The following is a 9,934-nucleotide window of genomic DNA, read 5'->3' on the forward strand; positions in this document are numbered from 1 at the left end:
CTGTCTGTCTGTCTGTCTGTCTGTCTGTCTGTCTGTCTGTCTGTCTGTCTGTCTGTCTGTCTGTCTGTCTGTCTGTCTGTCTGTCTGTCTGTCTGTCTGTCTGTCTGTCTGTCTGTCTGTCTGTCTGTCTATCTATCTATCTATATATCTATCTATCATAAAAAGACTAATTGGAGTAAAACTTACTTAAAAGCGATTCATCTACAGCAAAACTGTCTGTCTATCTATCAATCTTTCAGTCTGCATGTCTGTCTGTCCATCTTTTTATCTTTTAGGCAAGGCTCTGTCAAGCCGACATTCTATGTTTGTCTTGATAAATTGTTACAAAAAATTTATATTTGGGCCATGAGATTTGGTTCATGTTTCTGAGTAAAATGAAAAGGAAATCAGTAGGACAATTGAGACTAGAAACAGACAAAAGTGCATCTTAAACAATAGCCACAGTCTCTGAAAATATTTGTTTTACACAAACATTGAGCTTTATGTATTATTGTACAAATGTAGGTCTCAGTTCTGAACATGTTTGCTTGTTTGGCCAGCTTTTCCTCCAGCCTGTTTCAGCTGAGAGGCTGAAAATGAGAGGAGTGAGAGGAAACCTCCTCAAGGCTTTCATTGTTGAGCTTAATCCTCTTCAGACGGACCCGGACAGAGAAAAAAGGCACATTTTCTAAAGCGTGCTCTGGTTCTATTCATCCACAGAGCTCTCTCTCATCCACAGCTCAATAGACCCACAGTGTCGCGTGTCTCACCCCGCGCGACCAACAACGCCTTTAGTTATGCTAAAGACCAACCTTTAGCCACTTTATTTAGCTGAGCGGTGGTGAGGACATAACTGGACTATGCAGTAGAGCTCATCACACGGAAATGAGATCAGTGAATGTTGATAGGATGATATATATAAGAAATCAACGGAAATCAAAGGTCATTCACACAGGAAGAAATGAGGTTAACATGGTGTCTTGATACAATTGCCAAAAGATACACCAAATAAGTATAGGCCAAGCACATTATTAATCATAATTTAGGTGTCATGTAAACCTCGTGTAGACATCACATGACAACTTATATCATTAAAAGCAATGTTAAAGAATCAATGGAGGTTTTGTTGTCTATTTGCCCTGTGTGTCTGTGACAGAAATATACAGAACATGCATGACAGGAACTAAATGAAAAGAAAATCAAAAATTTATTTGTTTTTACAATGGTTTTTACCGCAGGTTAGTCACAATGCTTCACATCATGCCAAAAATCACTGCTTATCTGTGGTAAAATCACTCTAAAACGCAGGATTTTTGCTGTATATTCGATTTAGTAAGGACGTATCAACACAACAGCAGCGCTATCAAAGTGTGACATAAACGCTGAACGGTAAACTTCACACACTTCAGAGGGAATGACGGGGTGACAGGGTGGCCGTGACTGTACAGCGCCGCTGATCCGAGCAGAAAGTCTGTTTCACGGCTGTGAATTATCCTCAGTCAGTGTGAAATATCTGTTGTGTTTGACAGCGTGTGGTGTCGTAGGAGGTATTGTGTTATGGATCTGACGGCCCATCAAGAGCGCTGACAGCACAAACCTCTCTATCCATTAGAAGCCTGACAGAGGCCGTGGCAGACCGCTTGATGGAGGAGAGAAAAGAGGGAAACGCGGATGTGAGGAAACTGAGTCAGCAGCGCACATCTGTTGCCAGAGCACCGGGGCGAGATAGGGTAACAACAACCAAGCACAGATGAAAATCACTGTCAAACTCGAGCGAAACATATTGGGCAAAATAAATGCACCTGTGATAGCTGCATCTGGTCCAAGCCTCTGTCTGAAAAATTAATGACAATTTGTAGAATTTTTCATACTGAAATAAATGTAATTTAATTAAGATAATTAAAAATCTAATTTAATTAATGATGTAACAAAAAATACAATTAATCATAAATAATCAAATAATCTTTGATGTTAATACCATAAGACAGCATATTTTGTGTGTTTAAGAAGCTTTACTATGAATTTATAAGTACAATAAATGTATGAATTAATAGATCATTCATTCCTGCTATGCAGTACGTTTCCATGCATCCACGGTAACGTTAACATTTTTTTTAAAAACTAAAAAACTAAATGTGTAATACATATTAGAAATATTCAAGTATTATTTGTTATTGTTTAGGTAAAGCAGATGTTTCCAAAGAAAACAAAATATTTTCTTGGGAATAGTGTCCCTCACTATCTTATTCCATCCTGTTTGTCTTTTGTAATATAACAAAAGACTCTTGCTTAATGACATCGCCATACAGGAAGTGACATCATATTGGAGGGAAACCAGCAGCACAAACATCAGTGAGTATTCAATGGATTTTGTCTTGTTTTATGGTATTAGTTTGTCTCATTTTAAAACATTGCATCCTGTTAGATAATATGACAGATTTCAGTTTGCTAATATCAAAATGTCAAAATAAGGTTAAAAATGTAACAATAAACTTTGCATTGGATGTGTTTGAAACCTGTTTGAAAGCAGTCATTATTTTTGCTGTTCTGATTTATAGCACTTGTGCTCCACCTGTTTATTTTGAGCCTGCTTTAATTTAACAGTTTTTGTACTAACATTCAATATTCAACAGTCTTTAGGCTTTAACTGATTTAAATTATTGACATCCCTTTTGAGGAAAAAGCAAACTTAAAAAGTCTTAAAGAGCCAAGGGAAGTGCCCAGACTCACTCAGTAGTTGTCTGCCAGGAATGTGACATCTAGTTATAGACTAACTTTATAGTTGTTCTGGGAACTTCCACTTTCCAGTAGATTTGATTGTACTTTTCTAATGAAATAGTAGTGATATGTGAATCATAAGCAACTCCCAAACAATTCCACAGAGTTCTGAGATCCACTGAAAACAAATGAATAACAATGACAATGATGTGAATAAAATGAGCTGTCATTGTATTGGTCTGTCATATCAGTCAGAGCACTTCTGTGTTGTTTTATGCAAAAGAGCATGATACCACAGACAGCTAGTATATGTAGGCAAGCATGTGTTTTGGGAATTGGCAAGTAGCCATCTGAAAGTCCCTAGATGACTACTAATGAATTGGGCTTTCAATGATTACTGCAGCTTGGGGGCTCCACCCTCAGCTTTCACACAAAGTTTTTGTGTCTGGTGGTAAAATTGCATGTTTAGGATTGCTATAAGACTATTTGATAATCATGAACTTGTTTGTCTACATTGAAGCCCATATATCTTCCGCCGATTTTCCTGTAGCTGTAACTAGCAATGGTCATAGATTTAATTTATATCGAATGATATGTATGCCTTAAATGCACTGTAAGTTGATTTTGATAGTTTTTACCAAATGAATAACTGCAAATGTTCCTCTGAGCGTTTTAAAGTTCAGAAGTGCACCGTTAGCCTTTGCTTGAGGGTTATGTCTTTTTTTATTTTTTTTTTATCTTTATTTGTAAAAATATGGGTAGCAGCCACTTCCATGATGTCAACAACCTGTTTCAGTTTATGTAAAAAGATCTAACATGCAGCACTGTTACTTTGCAGATTCTCCATTATTTTTCCAAAAAGAAAGAGCTGAAGTTGAATTTCTACCTCCGAATGGCTAGCTAATGAATAATCATCGGTTGGGGGCCAATTAAATGATCTTCAAAGGCATTTTGGGCAATGAACTCTGGTATTAGCTAGTGTGTGTTAGCATGCAGAGTCTTGGTGGATAAGTAATAAAACCCACTTAACTCTTCAATTATTTTCCATTACAGGGGAGCCACGGCAGTGTTTTGCCTGCTCAGTTTATTGGTAATGGAAGGCTTCATACTGGGGAGTGTTAATTGGTAGGTGTCAGAACTAGAGAGTTGCGGGTTATGTTTAGAGCATCTTCATTAGTGCATAGATCCTTAAGAGAAACCCGTCACTGCCTGCATGTACGAGCGTGTGCATTTTATCGTGCCACTTACATGGCGCTTTTTTCATGCTGTTCTCCAAGCTGAGGCCCTTTCAGAAGGGTGGATAAATTATGTACATTTTTTAGCATTTAACTGAAACTCTTTCATTGGGCGCAGCTGCACTCATGGGCACTTTCTTGATTTCTGTGGTGATTAATTCAGTTCACATCTTTATTTTCAAAAGCCGATTACTTAAAGTCATTACAGATTTATCCTCACTCAATGTCTCTGGATAATTCACACAGCCAGAATTAATAGGCTTGCTGATGTCCTTTGAAATTGACCATCAATATCTGAAAAGAGGCACCATAGATTTTTTTTTGTTGTTATTTTTAATTATAATAAAACAAATATGTTTCAGTGTTTTGAGTTTTTATTCTATTTAAATATACATACACTACCGCTGAAAGACTTTTTGAATGAAATTAATGGATTTATTCAATGTGGATGCATTTAATTGAGCAAAAATTACTTAGAAATGTTACAAATGTTCTACTTCAAATCAATTTTGTTTCTGGGAATCCTGGGGAAAATATGTCAGGAAAAATATTAAGCTAGTTTTCCACATTGAACTTGCAGCACATCAGTAAGTTCGATTTCTGAAGGATATATATATTTATTTACATACAGAAAATATATTATGTTAATAATAAAAAAGAATTTCAATACAAATAAAAAAAGAAAATACAATAAAAATATATTAAAACATATTTGTTTATTATAATTGAAAAAAAGAGTCTATGAGACCCAAAACAGAACAATGAAGGTCAATAATACATTTTATTGAGCTTTATTATCTTTTGTTATATTACCATTGCAGCCGCACTGTAATTCATGGCCTCTAGTGCGTTATTTCATTAATAAACTCAGATTTCAGAGAGTGCCGTTTGATCAGGAGGGACATCAGTGGAAATAAAAGCCATTTGTTCTGACAGAGCATTTCGATTTTGTTAAGGGGGTGTGAGGACACTACATGGACTATGTGCATACACTCATGCCTCATTGTGTGTATGGTTTCATTAAACTTTAACTGCAGAGCCCTTCTGGCTCAAAATCTGTTTAGTTTAGCCCCAAATCCGGCACCCCTCCCCCACAAAACCACCCTGTCTCCCACGTCTCACGGGACCGCTAGATCCCATTTAAACACGGCCAAGTCACACGAACGCATTCGCCCTAGAGAAGTTTGCTTCCTTTGACAGACTACCCTTCACCGACGGCGCGTTTTCATTAAGGCTTGCAATTTGGACACTTTCCAAATCACCTCTATTCTTTCGGGCGAGAAGCACACTAATTATGCCAGCGTCTTAAGGAGAACTGGAAACACAATTACGCATCTTCCTTCTGGTGCCTGTGCGCAGTGGTTTGTAGGTCAGGGGGACGCAGGCCCATTTCATCACAATGAACGCATGAGCTGCATGGCTAATGTTTTAATCGTAATAATTAATACCACTTCACTCTCATGCTGCTGCTAATTATGCATCCACACGTCACAGCGCAGACCTCGTTGATATCTGGAGAGAGGGGATTTGAGCCAGGTTTTCCAAACCCCTAGGAAGTCAGGGTTCATTTGGCAAGCCAAGTCATTTCCAACACTTCACTTGAATGCGAAACGTGCAAAAAGGGCTTTCTTACATTCTAGATTTTTAAGTTGCCTTTTTAGTTGTGCAGTATGTTTCAGCTATGGTGAAAAAGCAGACTGACAAATGGTCTGTTCACACCAAGAGTAACATTTATATTAGCCAGTGTTTACAATATGTGCCGCTGATTGATGATCAAATGTAACTAGTAGTTAATTTCAGGGGTTTTCTGGTATATGCCATAATTAGGCCAATATACTGTATAGGCAAAAGCATATTTCTCCAATCTTTCGGCCATTTAAAAGTTGAAATGTAGAGATTTGTGTAAGCAACTCGATTGACGTTCATTGTATGGACATAACAAAACATTTTCTAAATATCTTCTTTTGTGTTCCACAGAACAAAGAACATCAAACGAAAGACATTAGTGAAATATTAGGACATTATTTGCAAACATTTTCAGGACTCTTAATAATTCAATCATGTCTTTCTTTGTTCTGTGGAACACAACAGAAGATATTTTGAAAAATGTGACTCTGGAAAACAAAACCAGTCTCAAGTCGCTGGGTTATATTTGTAGCAATAGCCAAAAATACATTGTATGGGTCAAAATTATCGATTTTTCTTTTATGCCAAAAATCATTAGGATATTAAGTAAAGATCATGTTCCATGAAGATATTTTGTAAATGTCCTACCGTAAATATATCAAAACTTAATTTTTGATTAGTAATATGCATTGCTAAGAACTTAATTTGGACAACTTCAAAGGCGATTTTCTCAATATTTTGATTTTTTTTTGCACCCTCAGATTCCAGATTTTCAAATAGTTGTATCTCGGCCAAACATTGTCCGATCCTAATAAACCATACATCAATGGAAAGCTTATTTATTCAACTTTCAGATGATGTAGAAATCTCAATTTCGAAAAATTGACACTTAAGGTTTTGTGGTCCAGGGTCACAAATGTCTTGGGTTTTTGAACCATAAAATGTAAGCTAATAAAGTCCAATGTTGTTTGAATTCCACTGTTCTAGAACAAAGAGAACAAAGAAAATCAAACAGGTTTGTAATGACGTGATTGAATTTTTAGGGCATTATTTGCAAACATTTTCATGTTTTTTTTCTTTTTCTTTGGAGGACTCTTAATAATTCACTTGTGTTGTTCCAAACAGCTTTGGTTTACTTTGTTCTGTGAAGCACAAAAGAAGATATTTTGAAAAATGTCTTTGTTTACTTGTCCATACAATGGAGTCCATGTTGTTTGAACATCAGCGTTGTTCAAAAATTCTTTTGTGTTTCATAGAAGAAAATGAGGATGAGTAAATGATGACAGAAAGCTATTTTTTGGGTAAACGATCCCTTTAAATGTGTGAAATTAATTTGTGGTTTTCCTGTTGTAAGGAGTTAGTGGCTGGCTCAGAAATTGGCTGTGTGACCAATCGATTGCCGTTGAGATGTATGGGAACGTTAGACATTTTCAGACCATATTGGTTCTCCAGACCTTTCCCTGTTCACAGATCCATGATGTCTCCTCATTTTCCTGAGGAAACACATCACTTCCCAACTGACAGGAACAATTCAGTGCAGACGGGGGCGTAGGTCGGGTCGAGGGGGAGGTTTTTCAGCAGCAAGGTTGCTTAGGAGTTGAACGGAAATATCCGTTAGTGGGTGGAGGTCCTTGGAGATAATAAGAGAGCAGCTCCACCCCTTCAGATCAGTGCTGAGAGATAGTAGCCTAGCTGAAATCCGCACAAACACTCCAAACGCAGATGTTCTTCAAAAGACCTCTGATAACATGGAGATATCCCACTTCATTCAGAGACATGTTTAGTCTGTCTGTATCTCTCTGGCCTTTAACCTAAGCTCTCCAGGGCAAGTGTGACTTTACAACCCTATATAATTCTACAGTAGTGCATAAATCCTGTATGCATTTATTATTGACACTATTAAGATAATGTTCAGAGTAATAAATACTTTCTTTAAAGATGCAGATAAACGTTTGTGTTTTTCTGATCAATTTCTGGTGACACATTATTTTTACTTGTTTTAAAGCATCGATTGTAATATCAGTTGGAGACTCACACTGTGCATTTAATGTATCTATCTACCCAATTAAATAATGTCACAACCATGCAGTTCATTAACATGCAAATGGCGTCTTATGAAGAGATTAGTTAATTGCAACTCATTTGCATAATTAATGAACACTCGAATGAATAATGCTTTAGTGAATTTGTGCTGCGCTGTCATAAAATAAATTATAAAAGACAGGCTGAGACCATTGTGTAAAATCCCTGTGAACTGCATGAAATAATAAGCAGGTGAGAGATGTATAATAAAATCAGAACATGGGAGAAATATGCATGTATGGTCATTTGTACACATTACTTAAAGCTGGATGTTAGCCTGCCACAGTGACAGCACGCAATATCTCTGTAGGGTATCTGACTCTGTAATAAAGAAGACTGATTGTCACTGGGAAAAGTTATGATGGCAATTTATAATACAAAAACGACAGAGGGTCTGTCAAGATGCCTTCGGAACCTCTTTGTAGTGTGGTTATAAGATTTTTGTCCTTTAGTCAGAAGAACAGACACACTTTATCCATTTTTAAGCTGATAGTCTCAGTGTGAATTCCAAATGGCGTCTTGGCGGCCTAGAAGGGCACTGGGAAAGGATATTGTAATCGTAGAGTCATTGCAAATGAATTTGAGCAACCAAATCCATTCACTAAAAGGTCCTTCTAAAAGACTTTCCATGTGATAATCAATTTAAGTAATAATTTTGTAGTTTATGTTTATGTGGTCCTAGTTGGTGCCTGTCGGCAATTCATTTTGAGGTCTTTACCTGAGATTTTGTAGAAAATATTCATTGTATGTTACATATTTTCATGTTTGTTTGTTCAATTTTAATAGCGCCATATGGAGAGATGCATAATTTAAGCTTAAGTTTTATTTTTTGCAACAGTTTACACCTACACTCTCACTGGGACACATTTGTACCTTATTTACCACTAAAAGGTGCATATTCGTACCTTAATTGTACATATTCAAGTGTACTTATTAATATCTAAATCTTACATATTTGCACATTTTGAAAAGGTACTGCCCCAGTGACAACGTGTGTACCTTTTTTTTCTGAGAGTATATAAAATGAATATTGATGCATAATCAAGGTATTTCAAAATTGATTGATTTATTGTGTGTACCAAACGTGCACATATTTTTTTGCAGCAAATATGAACAAATGAGAAAACTAATTACAAGATGACATTTTTAATTGTTTTTGTGTATAAAAGCAATCATCTCTATTCTGGTGAACTGGTTTTTGCTGTGTTTTTTATGACTCTTGCTATGATTCAATTGTTCAAATCTAAACGTTCTTAATTATTTACTGGCAGTAATTAATTTCTTTCTGAAACTGCTGTTGTGGGTGACAGTAAGATGTTTAATGATATCACTTGATCATGCAAATTTAACCACAACTGCAGAATCAGATGCTATTGATTTAGCACGTTATTTTCCTCTTTTCTGAGATTTTGTACTTCTGAAAGGTCAGTGTCCTTCATTAAGACAAATCACAGTGACATGACCTCACAAAAAAACGAGGAAGCCAGTCTCTTCCTTTGTAGAATTAAAGAAATAGTTCACCCAATAACATTTAGCATTATTAAATCACGTCATGTTGCTCCTTGTTTTTTTTTTTCCAATGCAACACAAAAAGAAGTTATTTTCTCCTATGTTGTTGCATAGAAAACAATAAGTTTGGAATGTAAATAATGGGATGAACTATTACTTTAACTCACATTTACACAGTAGCACACCAACTTGTCTTTACTCTAAATTCTATATTGTAATATTAGGGCTCCCTGCACTACTGACACAAAAACCCAAAGAATAATTTCTCAAATTGAATTGCAATATCCCACAATCCCTCCGCTTTTATAAAGTCAGTGAGTCTGGGATTACATTTGCTTTTACGTGCCTTTAATCTTTCACAGCATTCATATTACATTCTTTCTGGGGATTTACTTGCTGCAATTTTATTAACCTGCGGCATTGAATTATATTTGAATTTGTTTCCCCGCAGATTTGCTCATAAATCACATTCACAGTCATTACTATGGTTGTTATGTGGCTTTTTGTATGCTGGACAACTTTAGTACCAATTTTGAACCATAATGATATTGTTCTTTTCTGAAACATTTGAGGACACAAGGTGCTTTATGCGTTTATGCACATTTAAAAAATGGTATTATGACCAACCTCATTGAAACACTGTGATTAATCAGTGGTTAATATAGCAGTTTCTCAATGTTTTGCCGAGAATTTCAAAAGCTAAGCATATCATATCTTGTGCAGTGGTCTGGGGTGGTCAGGAAGGAAGCTGTAATCTTTGGGGAATATTGCAGCTTTGGGTTTGG

At 36.2% G+C, this 9,934-nt stretch overlaps 1 long non-coding RNA gene across 1 annotated transcript in view; it reads left to right on the plus strand.

Moving 5' to 3' along the window:
* Positions 1-2,292: 2,292 nt before the first annotated feature.
* Positions 2,293-9,934, plus strand: part of LOC107699003 (uncharacterized) — a 19,625-nt gene continuing 11,983 nt past the window's right edge. Inside the window, exon 1 of the long non-coding RNA XR_001635408.1 lies at positions 2,293-2,331. This is a non-coding gene — a long non-coding RNA (uncharacterized LOC107699003). The remainder of the gene's footprint in view (positions 2,332-9,934) is intronic.

This window comes from Sinocyclocheilus anshuiensis, unplaced genomic scaffold (assembly GCF_001515605.1).
Source record: "Sinocyclocheilus anshuiensis isolate Anshui unplaced genomic scaffold, SAMN03320099.WGS_v1.1 scaffold18, whole genome shotgun sequence".
Taxonomy (NCBI): domain Eukaryota; kingdom Metazoa; phylum Chordata; class Actinopteri; order Cypriniformes; family Cyprinidae; genus Sinocyclocheilus; species Sinocyclocheilus anshuiensis.